Genomic DNA, 18394 nt, shown 5'->3' on the forward strand with positions numbered 1-18394 from the left:
TTTTCAACAACATGATAACTGCTCACACAAGTGAAGGTCAAACAGTGATTTTGTTACATAACTCAGACATAGGTTACGAAATATGTCGTCACATAGATCTAACCTAACCTATCCACTGTACTATTTCTGCACTTACGTTGCCAGCTGAATACCAGAATATGACATTGTGGTCTAAAAGTGAGAATGATATAGGATTTATTGACTGTACACTTTATCACGTACACCTATTAAAACACAACAAGCCAGTATATGTCAAGCAACATCCCATTTCTGCCGAAAAAGCCGCAGCCCTAGATGTCATGATAGGAGATTTAGAGACTACAGGAGTAATAAAGCCTACAGTATCTCCATATAATACTCCTGTCAATCCTGTGCCAAAGCCTAACAAACCTGGCGTATGGCGTTTCATACAAGACTTAAGGCAAATTAATGCAGTCAACATTCCTCTGCCACCTCTCGTTTCAGATGTTCACAGCATATTGACATGCTTTGCATACACACTTTACCGTGGTGGATTTATGCTCCGCTCCTTTTTCTCAGTAAGACACACAGCCGTTATTTGCATTCACACATAGAAATAAGCAGTACACTTGGACTCGTTTGCCCCAAGGCATGATAGACAGCTCTGCTGCTTTCTCAATGGTGCTTCACTCCTCCAGGGCTGCACCCTGATCCACATGTGGATGACCTCCTCCTCTGTGCTGAAAGTGAAAAACTATGTCAAACTGCTACACACATGCTTCTCCAGCACCTCCAAAAGACTGGCCACAAAGCATCAGCAAAGAAAATGCAGTACTGTCAGACTTCTGTTCAATATTTGGGATTCACACTGTCTCACGGAAAACGTTCCATGACTGCAGACAGGGTCAAAGCTGTGACCTCTGTCCCTCGTCCCACTACACAGAAGGAAATGTTGTCCTTCCTGGGCATGGTGAACTATTGCAGACAGTGGATACCAGACTGTTCTTTTCATGACCACATTCTGCGTGACTGTTGTAAAAAAGACAAGCCTCCTCGAATACTGTGGTCCACAGAAATGACTGCCTCTTTCAATGCATTACAGGGAGTGCTGACCTCCGCCACTCAAAGGTGCTGCCTGAATTGTTCAGGAATGCCGGCCTGCCTGAGGGCAGTAGCAGCTTGCTCTATCATGATAAGGGACTGCGAGAAGCTCACACTCTCACATGACACTATTCTACACACCAATCACCAGGTCACGACCATTCTAGCAAACATAACTACACAAAATATGCAAATCTCACTATAAAAGCGAGCAGCACACCCAATTCGCCAGCACATTTATTGATCCTATGCTGTGTTCTTCTGACCGACAGGATGGCTCAGACAGGCTTGACGATCATGACTGCATGACACGTATACAGGAATCCACAGCACCACGTCCAGATTTAGAGCAGACACCTATCCCAGACTCAGCCACGGTTTATGTGGACGGGTCCTGTTCAAGGCCGAATGACAACTCATTTCTTTGTGGCTATTCAGTGGTAACAGTGCCTGACATCATACTAGAGGCTCACTCATTTACGCAGACAGCCGCTATGCATTTGGCGTTGTGCATGACTTTGGCACATTGTGGAGACAAAGAGGATTTAGATCTGCTGATGGAAAATAAATTGCTAAATTCTGATTTTGTGCAAAGACTTTTTCAGGCTATACAGCTACCATCGGCCGTTGCAGTTGTAAAAACGAAAGGACACAGTACAGCTGACACAGACGAAGCAACAGGTAATGCCTTAGCAGACGTGACAGCCAAGGCTGCAGCTGCATCACAGCTCCCACCTCCGCAGGAAGTATTATCTGTGCCCCTACAGCTGTCACTTGTTAAACTCCCAGACTATTTAGGAACAAATGTTGATTTAAAATTCATACAAGAGCAAGCCTCTGCATGTGATTACACCTATTGGGAGAATAATGACTGTACCTTAGATGACAGAGATGGCTTATACAAAATCTTAAGGGTTTGATTGCCCTCCCATATTCCCTGATGCCAGTCCTTGCCCGACATTTTCACTGTGTGAGTCATGTCGGACAAAGAGGGGTAATAGGGGCAATAAAATCAAGATTTGTAATTGAGAAAACATCACATGCAGTAAAAAGCATATTAGCAACCTGTTTAACATGTGCACGAACTAATGTAGGAAAATCAAAAGCGAAACATCAGCATTTACCACAACCAGATTTTCCATTTCATACATTACAAATTGATTTTACACATATGCCAGCGCAAGGAAGCATCAAGTACTTACTGGTAATAGTGGATCAATTTAGTAAATGAGTAGAAGCTTATCCAACATCAAAAGAAACTGCAGAAGTAGTCTGTCAAAAGTTGAGCAATGAAATAATACCCAGATTCGGAATACCTCACCAGATTAACAGTGATAGAGGATCTTCATTCACATTAGAAGTAATTCAAAAGTGTGCTAAAACTTTAATGACCTGGGTCAAATTACTTACTCAAGTCCTGTGTGAGATTAGAATGACTCAATCTACAGTAACCAAATTATTTCCATTTGAAATAAGACTATTTCCAACACCATGGTCAGCTTCCAGAGGGGCACCGCTAGTAGAAGGTGATGTATATTGCATTGTCCACTGATGTTCACAACCTGGTAGAAAAACTGAATAATAACTATCAGAAAGTTTGTCTCTCTCAGCCTTTCCCCTCCACAGTTCCACCAGTGGAGACAAGGAGATGCATGTTGGAGAAGCCACTAAAACCAAGGACTCTCTGGGAGGCCGCGCGTGTTCCAGCCCCAGACTGTACTGGCAGTGACGAAGAACCAGCATCCTTACGGACGGACAACCTCAGTGGATTCATGCCAGCAGGGTTAAGACCAGCCCAATCGGACCATCTCAGGCGTCGGATCAAGCAGATGACATCTCCGGCGAGCCAGCGCCCGGAACTAGAGCAAATAAACACACACGGGTAGATGACATCTCAGGCGAGCCAGCGCCCGGATCCAGTGTACATACACACACAATCACTGATTAACACACAACGTCTGAAAGAACAACAACAAGGTACTCAAACATCCAGCAGGAACAGAAAGCCAAAAGTACCACATGATGTCTAACCTGATAAAGCTAGACTCACTCCATCCTGATAATGGAGAAAATGAAATGCCCATTGTCATCATACGGCGCGTATTCAATGTCTCTCGAACCTGGGACCAGGCCAGAAGACGACTGAAGAACTGTCTTTCTTATATATTTAGGTTATCTATCATATCTATCGCATTAACCTTAGGATTTCTCTTTGCTATTTTGTATTGTAAACTGCAACCATGTTCATATTTCTGCAGGTCATATTTTGCTGACTATACCTCATGCTCTATTTTGCAAGACACCTACTTAATGCACTCATTACGTTCCCTAAAATCAGTAAATGACAACATAAACGCCACTAATAAACCATTTTATGCACTCTCTAGAACAGGAGCTAACGCCTGGTATGAAAATGCCAGAACAGCCGCTCGTGATTTAGGAAACAGTAACTGTTATGTCTGTTCAAAGGCTAATCCAGAACAGGTAATAGTAGGATACCCCATATCCGGTTTCCCCCTCACTGAGGGACTAGAGGAAATCGGCGGAGATAATGCTCTCCTTAAAGACGCTTTACAGTTGACTCTGAGCCCTCTCGACTGCCTACTTAGACACACACACACACCAACTAACCCTGAGACTCCATTAGGCGAATTATTGAAGTTATCTAATGACACCGCAGGGACCTGCGCCCCAATGAAACGCCCCAAGAATAGGTTAAAACCCTCACTGCCCTTAGGACAGATCCCTCTCCATTTTAATACTAGTATGATATGTCTGCGCAGACTAAAGTTAACTGGCCCAGACACACACATAGATTATACAAAGGATAACTATACATTTTTCTCTGACTCCCCAGGTGCACGCTGTAATGAGACATGGCTAGCTGTCTCTGTGGCTGAAGTTGTATCATATCTGGAGGAACACACACACAGTTCAAGTTCGAGCAGAGACTCGATCATTGTTCCCCCAGAGGGTGTATTAAATGACACTGACTGGGGGGAGTTAGTTAAATCACATATGGTCACGCGCCTAACTAGAGCAATCCCTAACGCTTATTGGTTGTGCAATAATACCCTTAGATTAGCTTTACCTGTTAATTGGACCGGTACCTGTGGTCTAGTAACCGTTGATGTATGCTGTACTTTCATTCCCAATAACACCGCCCCTAACGGTTCATTCACACAAGCTATGAATAAACTTGAAGCATTGCAGATAGAACTAATTGCCAATACAGGTCACGGTCAGTGGCTACATAAGTGGCTACAGGACACGTTTGGGAGATGGAAGGAACTAATTGTAGCCTTTGTAACCGTTGCAGCATGTTTTTGATGATTATTGTCTGTTGTGTGGTACCCTGTGTACGTTCAATGATAACCCGTATAGCTACTAGTACAGCTACTTCAATGTATTTGCAATTGGCACAAATTGACCCAGATTATGTGTCAGATGTCATCGATGATGATCCTGATGTATGTATTGAGCATTAGATTGTGAATTACTCGATTGTTCAAGAAGAGTATGACGTTTTCTTCTCTTTCTTTTCTTCTTTTTAAAATTTTGATATTAAGCTTCCTCAAAGGACTAGTTACATTTATGATTTGTTTCACATTTATGATTTGTCTTTATATTATGTTATTACATTCTGTCTTTATACTATGTTATCATTTCATGATAAAAGGGGAGAACTGTTATGATATTTTGATACCATGGTAGCATTTACAGGATATTGTTTTATTGTGATATTATACAGAAAAGAGTTACTCAATAAGGCCCATTTAATAGTTGTTTTTCTCTTTCTCTCTGACCCAAGAATTAATGTGTAAGACTCACAGGCTGGTACCCCAAGGTCGAAAACACCACAGAGACGAGACCACTTCCTTACTCCCATCCTCCCTTCCTTATCTCTTAGAAAAAGGCTCGTTAAAGGCCAGGTGGTTTGTTTCAGAATTCACTAATGAAAGAACTCTGTATTCTGTGTATTTTGCTGGGATGATCATAAATTGTAGCTGAGCTGATAAACTACACACAGGATACTTCTTTGCTCACAAGGCAGGAAGACGTTTCCTTATTTGGTCTGTACTGGTTTGAACTGAGAACTTGCTGACACACGAACCTTTTTTTCCTCTATATAAACTGCTGTGTATCAAATAAACCTTTGAGTCGATTGGGAAGGCAACCTAAAGCAGTCTCTGTTTTCTTGTTCTCCCAAGCTGCTCCCGAGCTCGTACTAACACGCTGAATGGCATACCTGAGTGTTACTTTAAATAATTAGGAATCTTAAAAGGAAAGGACAGAACTCTGCTTATCGCTCACGCCACGGAGGAAACCCGGGACGGCAATTTCCTTCAATAACAAACAAAGATTATAGGTTTGGTACATCCGGTCCATGGCTGACAACTAATGATGTACTAGACTAGTGACTTAGATTATTCAGGTATTCATGTTACTTGTATTCAGGTTTTAAAAAATGTTTTATTCTATTTATATCATGGTCAGCGAAGGCAGACCGTGGGGATTTGAGGAAGGAGGACCCAAATGCTGGATTCTTTAGTGAAGACAATGTGTTTATTTACAGTGAGGTAAATAACAGATGAACAATAAATCCCCGTTGCTCCCTAGACTCCCGTGTGTGTGTCCCACTCCAACATCCGTGCTCGTGCTCTCCGCTGTCGTGTTTCTGCACACCCTGTGCGTGCTGTCCTTCTTGTTCCACGTTCCTCCTGCAGGAAAACAGAAGCATCCGTCAAACACTGACCCCCGCGGGCATACACGATCAGCACGATCAGCACTACCGAACACTGACACACACTGACTTGGAGTTTAACTCAATGATCCCGCATCGGTGGGAGCTCCATCACTCTCCTAAATAGCTCCCCCGACGAGCCCTGATCAGCAGCAGGTGTGTGGGAAGGACTTCAGGTGTGCCAGTCCTCCAGCAGGGCCACACCCACGAGGCCTGAAGGTGCCTGTAACTTGGTCAACAGAAAACAGCTGCACACACATACACACACACACACACACACACACCTGCGTACATTAAATGTGGACACAGAACAGTAGCAGTGCAGAAGACACACACATCTAATAATAATAATAATAACAATAATAATAATAATAATCCACACTGCTCACGTAGTCCCCAGAGCCGGGTCCGTGACAGTTTACCCAATTTAGGTTAGCGTTTAGTTTCATATTGGTCCGACTTGCTCTTTGTTTTGTATATTTTCTATTAGCTATAATAAACAGCTCACATTTTGTTATTATCCAGTTCTGTTCCACATGTTTGCGTTTGGGTCCACTATCTAACTTCCCCTCAATCTGCATCCGCTGTGTTTCTTACACAGCATAATGATGGTTCTGGCTTATCGTAAGCTTCTGAGCTTTGTTTTGATGTTTTTGTTCCAGTGATTTGGGCGAACTTGATGGGTGTGGAAATGTTCTTACAAAACAAGTTACCACATTACGTAGTGTTATCTACACTAGTGGTCTCACCGTTTCCTGAATGTTTGGTTTCTGGGTCTCATCAGGGTGGAGTTTTAGGGCTGACGTTATTATGAAGATTACTGAAAATAAAAATTAAAGAACCTGAAGATAATAGTAAATATGACTGTGAAGACTCACCCTTTAAATCTTTTCTGAATGTCTTGATTTTGAGTGTGTTGGCATTGTCAGGGTTCTGGATCTTCGACCCAGCATTTTAAGTTTATATTGCATTCATGATTATTTCCCTTGTTGATTTAAGTTCAGGTTTTAGTTTTGAGTTTACTTATATTTCTGTTTCATGTTTTCTTGTCTTTGTCTCCTCCCTGTGTCTGTCATGTCCTCTGTGTATATGTTTCCCTAGTCATGTCTTTGTATATTCCCTCTCCGTCTCATGTTTGGTTTTCCTATTTGCGTCTCTCTCCACCTCTCTCCATATCGCTCCCATGCTAGTTGTGTCTTAGTCGTGTCTCTGTTTCATCTCCCTTACCAGTTCTCATGTTCCTGTAACAGGGAGAACTGGGCCCAGGACTGTATTTCCCTGTGTTGAGGGCTCAATGCCAAACTGGCGGGGCCTGTGTCTTTAAATACTGTTTTCAAGTTGGCCAGTGATGAGGCTGTGCCTTCTGTTTCCTTGCTTGATGGACTAAAGACTGACAATGTTGACCCTGAATTCGCCTTAGTCTCTGTTGGGGGAAAACTCTGTAAAAGATCCAGGAGAAATAAAGACACAATGAGACAAAGTTACTTTCTTTATCAAACGTGTACACGGGTGAGCTGCTAAGAACAACTCACACCATGCACAGTGGCTTGGTAATTTTTATAGGAAAGACAGTGAGAACAGGATAAGAAAATACAAAACAAATAAAATAAACAACTCCATATGTGGCGCTAGTCTCGTCAGCAGAGAGCTGGGAGAAGGCTGTGAGAGATAAAACAATCTAAAACAATATGTCCCAAAACAGTATGTCTTTGCTGAGAAAGTCTAAAAAGATAATTCTAAACTAATCTAACCATAGGCAAAGGGCAGACAAAAGGCATCTTTGTACATTTAAAAGAAGGTAAAGAAACAGAATCATTTTTCCTGTAACATTCCCCCCTGTTTAACTTATTTTAAATGTATACAACAATTGTCTATGAAAATCATTTATTAAGTATGTTAGGCAATTTTTAATTTCCAAAATCTTCAAAATGTCATCATAGCAGAAATGGCAGTCATTTGGTCTAAAGAATAAAACAAAATAAAAATAAAAACATAGTAAATGAAAATCATAGTAAATGAAATAACAAGTGGAATAAACAAGAAAAAATAATAAAACTAAAACTACAAAAAATAAAAGGATGAAAACTAAAATGAAAACTTCAAAAAATACAAGGATAAAAACCTTATATTTAAAATGATGCAAACCTTAAATTGAAAACTTTATATGTAAAATAATGAAAACTTTATATTTAAAATGAAAAACTTTGTTTAAAAGTCAAGACTTAAAAAAAAATAAAAGCATGAAAACTTGCATAACCTACTAATGTTTTAATCAGTGCATGATCACTTGACAAGTCATTTTTAATCACCACGTCATTTATTAGCAGCTAGTACAAGTTCTCCTCTAACAGAATTGCAACGGGATGTTGTTCTTCTTCAGGCACGGCAACATAAGCAGTCATTGTAGTTGTTATCATCTGTGAAATCATTACTCTTAGGCATGGCAACACACACAACACTAATATGAGCAGTGCTATCATGATGAGACCTAGAAGGAAAAATGGCTTTGCTACAGCAGCCAGCCATGAACCGCTGAACAGCCAGTCCAGCCAGCTTTGTGCTGTAGCTGCTCCAGGTGTGTGTTCAGTGACATATTTTTGCAGAGCGGTCAAATTCTGCAAAGCTTCATAAATGTCTCCTCCAGTTTCGTATCCATCAGGGATAAAAGTGCAACATGTTTCCCCGATCAGCTTGCAAACTCCTCCTTGTGATGCTGTTAGCAGGTCTAGTGTCAGTCTGTTCTGCAGCACCATCGTTCTGATGGCCTGCTGTTCTCCTGCTAAGGCGGTTCCCAGGGTCTTAGTTAAGTTGATGTGTCGTAGCAGAGCATATCGGTTGATTTCCACGTGATCCCGCACCTCGGCAACTCCAATGCCGGGGATCAAGCTCTGTAAGAATTTCACTCCTCCTCCCCAGATGCGAAACTCTCCCGGCACTCCAGTGTCCACGGTAATGCCGAAAGAATTGGGGGAGGCGATGTCCACTTCACGTCTCTGCCGGCTGCTTGGGTGATGTGCAACACTTTGCATGAAGAAAACGTGATCTGATAATTCCACCAGGGCGCACAGACCTCCCCAACCTTCAGGGAGTGACAGATAAGCCTTGTTGCCACATAGGAAGTACCAGTCAGCCAAAACTCTGGTTCCTCTGCTGCTGGGTGCCGTCCGTGCACATCCTGTCTGGTACTGAGTCTTTGTTTGTAGTGGCATTCGGTAGCTGTAGTCAGAGCGACAGTTGAGGCTCATCAGTGTCGCGTTACTGGCACAGGTTTCGTTGAGTGAACAGTCCATACACTTCCTCTCGTTCCTTGGTGGGCAGAAAGTGTATATGTATTTGCATAGCAGTCAGTTTTATTATTCAAGTAAGCTGTAGTGTTCATAAACTGCCACCAGAAATTAGTGGCATAGCCATGGGGAAACTTGGTGTACTTTCCTTTGTCATACAGTGTCTGCCTTTTCTCCATGTAGCGTGACTTGTTGTCCCTCATGGAAGCAAAGGTGAAGAGCCCGGCCATGGTCAGGGCCGCTGCAGTTGATAAGAGCCACCACCTCATGACGACGGAACACACCCTCCTGTCGCGAGTAGACCCCCCGGCCAGGAAAGCTGACCCCTCCACCGGGCGAGATCACAACAAGTAGGCACGCCTGCCGTCAGCTGTGTTTAGATGGCTTCACTGACTCGCCTGCAGTGACTCTGATGGACCCAGGATGGTCGTTCCGCAATTTTGCAAGCGGTCGGTGTAGTGAGGAGGACTTGGTATGGCCCCTCCCACCTGGGTGTGCTCCAGTTTTTCCTTTGGAGCACCTTGATCAGAACCCAGTCACCGGGCTTTAGTCTGCAAGACACTGGAGAAACATCATCAGGTTGTTGATTATGTACAATGATCTCTTTGTTTTCTAACAGCTTAGACATCCATTCTGCTAATGTGTTTTCTCTGATTGCTTTGTCTATTGGTTGACTGGTAATAGGCAGTGGAAACGGCCTGCCATGAATGATTTCAAATGGAGTTAGTTTATGGGAGCCTTGTGTTAAGCGCATCCACATTTTCACTAAACCCAAACATTCAGGCCACGGCCTTCCTGTTTCTGCCATGCATTTCCTGAGCCTTTGTTTTATAGTGCCGTTAGTTCTCTCTACAAGGCCTGCGCTCTGAGGGTGATAAGCACAGTGGTGTTTTATGCTGAAACCGAGTGCTTCAGAGACCTTAGTGATGACATCATTTACAAAATGAGTGCCGTTGTCTGATCGTATCAAAGCTGGGATGCCATATGTGGGTATGAAGTGATTGCACAGGCACTTTGCTACTGAAATTGCATCTGCCTTTTTCACTGGATAGATTTCTGGCCACTTTGAGAATACATCTATAACCACTAGGGTGTATTTTTACCCTTGGCATTCATTTAGCTCAATAAAGTCCATATGAATTGTGTGAAAAGGATGAGGCGGAGTTGGAAAACGGCCTCTTTGTGGTCGCAGGTTACCCTGAGCATTATATTTTTGACACGTCATGCACGTTCTGACAAATTGTTTTGCTGAAGTTTCAAAATTTACAGTGTAAAAATGAGAGTTGACAATACAGGTCATTCCCCCCGATGACAAATGCGTACAGCCATGAGTCACTAATGCCGCCATCTTGTGGAGCGATTTTGGCAACACTGGCTTGCCATAACACATCATTAAATCGTTTGTCAGAACTGCACCGTGTTTTAGCCATTTTGCCTGCTCTGCTGTGCTCGCTGCTTTTTGTTCACTTTGCAACACATCCAGTGGAATCTGATGTGTGTTTACTGCCATCAATGTCATGTTTGTCTTTTGTGCCGCCTGTTTTGCGGCTCTGTCAGCAAAATTGTTGCCTGTAGTAATAAAAGAGCTATCAGTTTTGTGTGCTGCACATTTACACAATGCGAGTTGTTGTGGTAAATTTATTACAGTCAGCAGGCGTTGTAAGAGGCTTGCATGCTGGACTGGTTTACCGGTTGATGTAATCATTCCTCTGTTTTGCCAGAGCTTTGCGAAATGATGCACAGCAGAGAAAACATACTGGCTGTCTGTATGTATGTTTGTATTTAGCTTTCGCGTATCACAGCTATCAGCTCAGCGCTCTGTGCAGAACATGAAGAAGAAAATGGTTTTGCTTCCATTATTTTACTATCTGTGGTTACTGCGTAACCTACACAATTTCGGCCTGTGCTGTAAAGTCAAATGCTGTTCTCCTAGCTTCCACACTTGCTGATCATAAGGTGGATCTGGGCCTGGAGTTTGTTTAAATCTCAGAATGTTGTGATACTCGGTCGGTTTCTGGCACTCAGGTGTAATACCAGAAAAGAATGGCATGACTGCTATCTTAAGTTTTGTCAGAGCGTCTCTACCTAGCAAATTTACTGGACACAACGGGTCATATATGCATTTAATAAAGCACCTGCGGCCACTTGCTGTGTGTACTAGTTCTAAAAGGGCAGTTAATTGTTGTACAGTTGTGTGGCCTGAAGCTGACTTTACAACTAATTTGTCCTCTACTCCTACAATCTCGTGGGAAGTGACCTTCCTCTCCATGGTTCTAGCAGGCGTTGTCTCTATGTTATCTGCTGTTTCTGCGTGGCTGTCTGCAGCCTTAGTGTTTGTGACTTTGCTCGCCTCTCTGTTCCTGATAGCCACCTGTGGATTAGTGTTTTAGTCTATTGTCAACAGTCAGCCTTATTTTGAAGTTACAGAAAGCTTCTTCTTTTTTGTTCGTCTTGGTTTGGGAGAATAGATGCAACACTACATTTTCACTTAAGGCAGTTTTGAATAATTTCTAGTTTTTCAAACAATTCATGGATCTCACACATTTCAAACTTTGAAGTTAGGGTTGTTTCCCATTTATACATATATATATTTAACTTTGCATTGCTCACAGCTCATAGCTCACAGCTCTAAACCTAGGCATTTTTCAATCATATGCCTAATCACTGTGATTCTCAAGTATTGTCACAAGTTCGTTTAAATTCGTTTCCAAAACCAACAAAATAATCAAACAAAAACAAAAAACATAAACGTGTCAGGACACAAAAGAAAAAAGAAAAATGCTGCCACCCGAACAAGGCAGAAGTCTGCATATGTTGGCTTGTAATAGCATGCAGCTTGTAACATGGTAGACTAATGTGCCTGTGTTAATTCAGCTCCATATTATTGTGTGAAGTTGCACTGGGTTGGGAGTGGTTTTGTGTGTGTCACATTTTTGGTGAGCCAATGGCTGGAATGAGGTTGGACTAATTAGAGGCAGGTGTACTTGATTGCACTGATACACTGGTCTACTTATAGCCCACACTACAACCACTGCTGTTTTGTTTTGTCTCTCTGTGCAGGTATGTAATGTGATGAAATCAGATATGATTGGGATGGATTGGTTTTGCGCTATGAATTTTATATTAAGTGTGTCGTTTTGTCTCTTGATATATTTTTTGTCAATAAATTATCTTTTAGAATTTTATTGACTGACATCTTTTTGCCCACGACTGAGACGGTTGGTCAGACCTAGAGTCTTTCTTTGGGTGTGTTACAGCAGCTTCTGCTCTAAAAGAAACAAATAAATAAAAAGAAAAGAAAATGTGGAACATGCTCATCAGCTTAGCAGTGTCTACATATTTAATTCAGCTTCTCAATCCTGTAGTTGTAGCTGTTGTCTACAGGGTTTTGCTTATTGGTTGTTATTATAGGTGTGCTCTATATCTCAGCAATGTGTCAGTCTAGGATGATAGGTTTCAAGCTGGTCAAGTGCCTCTATGCACTTCATTAGTTTAGTTATTCTCCGTATTGTCTTCATCTCACATGTCATTACACTGAGTTTCAGCAAACCTTAAGCTTGATGCAGACTACTGCTTAACAATTATTCACCACACATCATAACAGATTAAGGTGCCTCTTCATATTAATATTGTCATTGTTAATATTATCCTCTTTGTCTTATATGACAGCAATAGCATATTATAATATTTTAGCAGTGTGTACCACTATAGTACTACTGAGCCAATTTGATAGTTAGGATCATCTTATTCAGCAAACAGATAATTTTGAATTCATCCAATCAGCGGTCACATTTGTTCTCTCTGTTGCATGGCGGACCAGGCAGTTCTATTATAATGTATTATTTATATTTTATTTTGTATCCATCAAGGGCTTCAGATGACCTGCAGAATCATCCTTTTCCCAGGGTGGAGACAGTTACCTTTTCACACACTGTCCTTGGCTGAACAGTGACACAGCCTTAATATACCTTATTTATTTTATTAAAATATTTTCGTGTGAATTATTTGCTTTATATTCATTTTATACATGCTGGGCATGGTCATCATGCCAACTGTGTTTCATTGTTAATATCACTTTACAGGTTGTTGTCCTTGCTATTATTAATGTCAAATACTCTAAAGATCATTTCTACTGTAATTTTCCCTTTGTTCATCTTTATTTCGTACTTTTTATATTTATATCTACTCAGTGGGGTCTGTTTTCAACCCTTTTAAACTACTTCAAACTACTGTGATCTCTAGTTTTCACTTAATAAGGGATTATTAAGTTCTTCCTGATATGGGTGGTGCTGCAGATGCGGCTGCAGGAGTGAGTGATGGTTTACTAAAAGGATTGTGGGAACTGCACAGTGTCTCGTCTTCTGGTTTTACTAAACTGGCAGTTGAGTTCTGTTCTTCTGACTGTTTATATTTTGTTTTCTTAAATCTCTCAGTTTACAGACACTGTTTTTGTCCGGCGTCTGGACTTTTCTCACCACTGCTCGTCAGCAGGAGTGAGTTTTAATTTCACTTGCTTGATTACCCATCTTATTTATGTATTTACTTATTTTTGTTTAAGTAATATATACACAATACAGCTGCTATCACCTTCGCTGGTATTAGAGACGAGAGTGGTTGCTCACACGCCCTTCTACTTTCGGACTATTTCCAAAAGCGGTGTGAACTTTACGAGACGGAACTCGACCGTTCTCTCAACTCACCAGCACGTCAGTGAATAGCAGTAAAAGAAAAAACACAGTAGGAGCAGCTCAGTCTCTTATTGGACCGTGAAAATTCAGCTTGCTCCATTAATTAAAACAATACACACACACACACACACACACACACACATTCACAGCTTCGACGCGCGCGACCGGAACCCTTATAATAAGGGGAGCTCCCAGAGCTACTTACTCCCTAGACCCAGTCTAGACCCAGCTGGGGGAGCTACCCAGAGCTCCAAAGCTACCAGTCGACGAGCTTCCAAAGCTTCCAGTCGACGAGCTACGCTACCAGTCGACGAGCTCCCAGAGCTACCAGTCGACGAGCTACTTCCGCTATTTTAAATTCCCTGAATTCAAAATGCGCTTTTACGCAAGATTGTGTCAGTGTGTCTGTATCTACCTGGTCGGTGTCGCCGGGTCTGGTCCACCTCGATCGGGTCCCACCACCGTGGGTCGCTTTCTAAGACGTTGGCCAAGACCCGAATTTAACGCTCCTGGTCTTTTTCCACACACCTGGTGTGTGGGCTGTCGACAGGCGAACAACGTGGACTGGTCACGGAGATGGGACACGATGGAGGTGATCCGGCTGTCGAAGGACCAAGAAATGTTGGGGGAAAACTCTGTAAAAGATCCAGGAGAAATAAAGACACAATGAGACAAAGTTACTTTCTTTATCAAACGTGTACACGGGTGAGCTGCTAAGAACAACTCACACCATGCACAGTGGCTTGGTAATTTTTATAGGAAAGACAGTGAGAACAGGATAAGAAAATACAAAACAAATAAAATAAACAACTCCATATGTGGCGCTAGTCTCGTCAGCAGAGAGCTGGGAGAAGGCTGTGAGAGATAAAACAATCTAAAACAATATGTCCCAAAACAGTATGTCTTTGCTGAGAAAGTCTAAAAAGATAATTCTAAACTAATCTAACCATAGGCAAAGGGCAGACAAAAGGCATCTTTGTACATTTAAAAGAAGGTAAAGAAACAGAATCATTTTTCCTGTAACAGTCTCAAATGTTAATGTTAAACTCTCAAAAGAACTTTTTTTTTAACTGCATAACTGCCAAACTAATGAACCTTACATGATCATTTAGGTTGTGACAATGTAAACAAAGAGACAGAAATGTATTCTGAAGGTTGTAATGATGGTCTTGTTTTCAATCCAGAAAATAATCAAAGTAAGTCTAGTGGGATTGAGACAACCAGTCCAAATTTGTTTCTCTCTGTTCCTGGCCTTATGGAGTTGTCTGTTTGTTTTGCCTCTGAGCCTGCCATTGACTATTCTGGTTCTATGCCAAGCCTGCCCAGCCTCCTGTGGCCTCCACGCCTCAGGGACCAAGCCAGTTGGACCCTCTCTGCCTTAGCTCAAGGGTCACCCATCACCAGAGTCTGCAAGCCCTGTGCAGCCCTAGGCAGGGCCCCCAGAACTTGCTGCAAGCCTTGTACAATCCCAGGTTGCTCCTGCTTTGTCTTAGCCAGCAGTCTGCACTCTGCCGTCTGGTTCAAAGTGCAGTCCTGATTCAGCTTTGACCTTGGAAGATTATTGCCTGTGTGTGTAAGACTGGCTGCAGGAATGTGGACGATAAGAAATGTGTATCTGTCCCAACATCATGCAGAATTTCAACTGGATTTCATATGTTGTAATTGAAAAATACAGGATCATGATTTATATGTGATTTTGCTGATAGCTAATAATGGTGAATACTGATTAGAATATAATCAAGTATAAATTGAACAAATATGATCTTTAGCACAAATGCTTGTTTGCTTCCTCCCTGTCTCATTGTGTCTGATTAGTTCCAGCTGTGTTTCCCTCCTGTTTCCCATTCCCTCGTTATTGTTTTTGTAGTTAGTCCTTTTTCTTTCTTTGCCTGTCGCTGGATTGTCTCCCTTTGTGGCCTCCCATGTTCCCAGTTTCTTGCTTCCCAGTTTAGGTTTTGTTAGTTTCTGCTTTTGTTTGTAGTTTTGTTCAGCCCCAAATAAAGGCTGGCTTTTTTTTAAATCTCCTCACTCCATCTCTGTCTGCATTTGGGTCCACACACCCTCTCCCAGCAGACGTGACATGAGGAGCGATCCTTGTGGATTGACAGACAGCTGACAGATGTTTCACCATGCCATAACCTCATCGGTCCTCTGAAACTACAGTTACATAAATATGAATATTAACATTAAACATTTTTATTTGTTATTGCTGTGAGTTAGTATTTTAGTCAAAATTAAATTTGAGGTCCATTGTTGTTTTGGCGTTGGAATTTCGGTTGATGAATATCATAAATACAACAAATCATGCTATTATTGTAGGGGAATACAAAGTGCTAACTACAGAGTTGTAGTTAATTGTGTTGGGGACTTTCATTTTTTTCACCTAATAGTAAAAGTGGATTGAGATCATTTAATACTTAATTATAGTTTATGAAATACACCAGAAATCAGTTTCAAGAATAAAAGTCTTGTTCTGCTTTCGGCTACATCTGCAGGAGAAAGTGGAAGAGCCTCAAGGACACATACTCCAAGGAGAAGAGGACGGAGGAGAAGAGGAGTGGGTCTGCACCAGGATCTGGGAGGAGATGGAAGTTCTTCGTGGTCATGGGGTTTCTGGACCCCTTCCTCACCCATGCATATGTATCGAACAATACAAAATTTTCAATTTATTTTATCAACTTTCCTTCTGACGATGCTGTCTGTGTTGAGCGCTCAGTGGATCTGCGCTCGAAAGTGCAGCCTAGGCGGAGTAGTCAAACGCAGATTCACTGACCGCAGGGCAAGCTAGTGAGACAGAAGTTAAGCTCTCCTTGCAACATGGCAAATTGAACCTCCCCCACCCTCATTCGAGATCTGGCGTTTGGAACTATTTTGGTTTCCATGTGAAGCATGACCCTGAAGGTAAGCGCGTCATGGACTAAAGTAAAACAGTATGTTGGATGTGCCACGCAATGCTCAATTACATTGGTGGGAACTACTGCGTTAGCGCAGTTTGCTCGTTAACGTGTTGACGCCGTCCAGCCCCACGCACGGGGCGATCCGCGATAGCTCGTTAATGGAGATTTGCTGTGTTGTGGCGTTAACGTCATTTCAACGAGATTAACACTGACAGCACTAGTTGGAACACAACGAATATGACTGCACATTTACTCTGACATCATCCTAGTGCAAAAACAAGTGGAAGCAGACAAAAACAGCAAGCACGCATGCTACAAACTTTACCCGAGTCATTTAGACAGCTGTTAGCACATGATTCTCCTTATGGGGACCTGATATGTTTAATATGTTGCTGAGAATATAGCCCAGAAGAAGCATATAGTATAGCTTTTATTTTGGAAAGAGCCATTTCTCTGTAATAAACTCTCTTTTCCAAAGATAAGTGATTTCTCGATCAGATAGATTTATTTTTTTTATTACTTTGTTGTTTCAGTACCATTAAATTTAAAAACTGTACTTTTCAGTTAAAATATATATTTATAACTTTAATAAATGAAATTAATCAAATTAAAAAGGCATGGCCATTTTTTTTTTGTATCGAAAAAATATCGAAAAGTGACACCAAAGTATCGAACCGAACCGTGAATTTTGTGTATCGTTGCACCCCTAATACATAACCTTAAGTTCTCTTTCATAGCATTCGTGTCTCACTATGGGAGAAATACTGTCTACCGGATTGCCAGACATACCTGTTAAGAACACAACTTCACAGGGGGGAAGCTCCCAACTGGGAAGAACCTGCACTGAGGACTGAATGCGCTAGGTTAGGTACTGTTACATCTAACCTGTAAAACCTAGCAAATGTGTGAGGTGAGGCCGAGCATGCAGCTGCACACACCTCCTGAATAGAAACTCCCCTAAAGAGAGCCTATGAGGTTGCCAGACCTCTAGTGTAATGTGCACGCAAGCCAGCAGGAGGCTGAAGGCACCTGCTAGTATAGGCCAGGGCAATTGCTCCTACTATCCAATGGGAGAGGCGCTGTTTAGACACAGACTTTCCCATGTGTGGTTTAGCCCAGGACACAAACAGCTGGTCACTTTGTCTGACACTTTGGGTTCTGTCCATATAAATGAGCAGAGCACGGACTGGACACATGGTATGCAGCCGCTGTTGCTCCTCTGAGGAGAAAGGCGGTGGGTAAAAGGCCGGCAGTTCTATAGGGGAACGTGTGCTGACAACGTTTGGGATAAAGGCAGGGCTGAGCCGCATACTGACCCTCGTATTATCCGAGGAGGACTGAATGCATGACTGATGCACTGAGAGAGCGTGGATCTCTCCTACACGCTTAGCTGAAGCTAAAGCAATTAATAGAGCTGTCTTCAAGGACAGAAATTTTAACTCAACCTGTTCCAGGTGTTCAAATGGGCAACAGGAGAGCGCAGCTAATACTGTGGGAAGGTCCCACGATGGAGCCAGTGGCCTAGATGTAGGCCACTGGCAGTCTTAAAGGGTTAATATGCCGTTTCATGCACCCATCATGAAATGGCATATTAACCCTTTAAGACCTACCATAGAACCAAGTCCGCCAGAGCTTATATTATATTTTTACATGTTGTAGTGCCATTTTTGGGAGCATTTCAAGTTGCTATACATCAATACAACCATTACAGCCTACATT

The sequence above is a fragment of the Rhamphochromis sp. 'chilingali' genome, assembly GCF_963969265.1.
Source record: "Rhamphochromis sp. 'chilingali' genome assembly, chromosome: 12".
NCBI classification, from domain to species: domain Eukaryota; kingdom Metazoa; phylum Chordata; class Actinopteri; order Cichliformes; family Cichlidae; genus Rhamphochromis; species Rhamphochromis sp. 'chilingali'.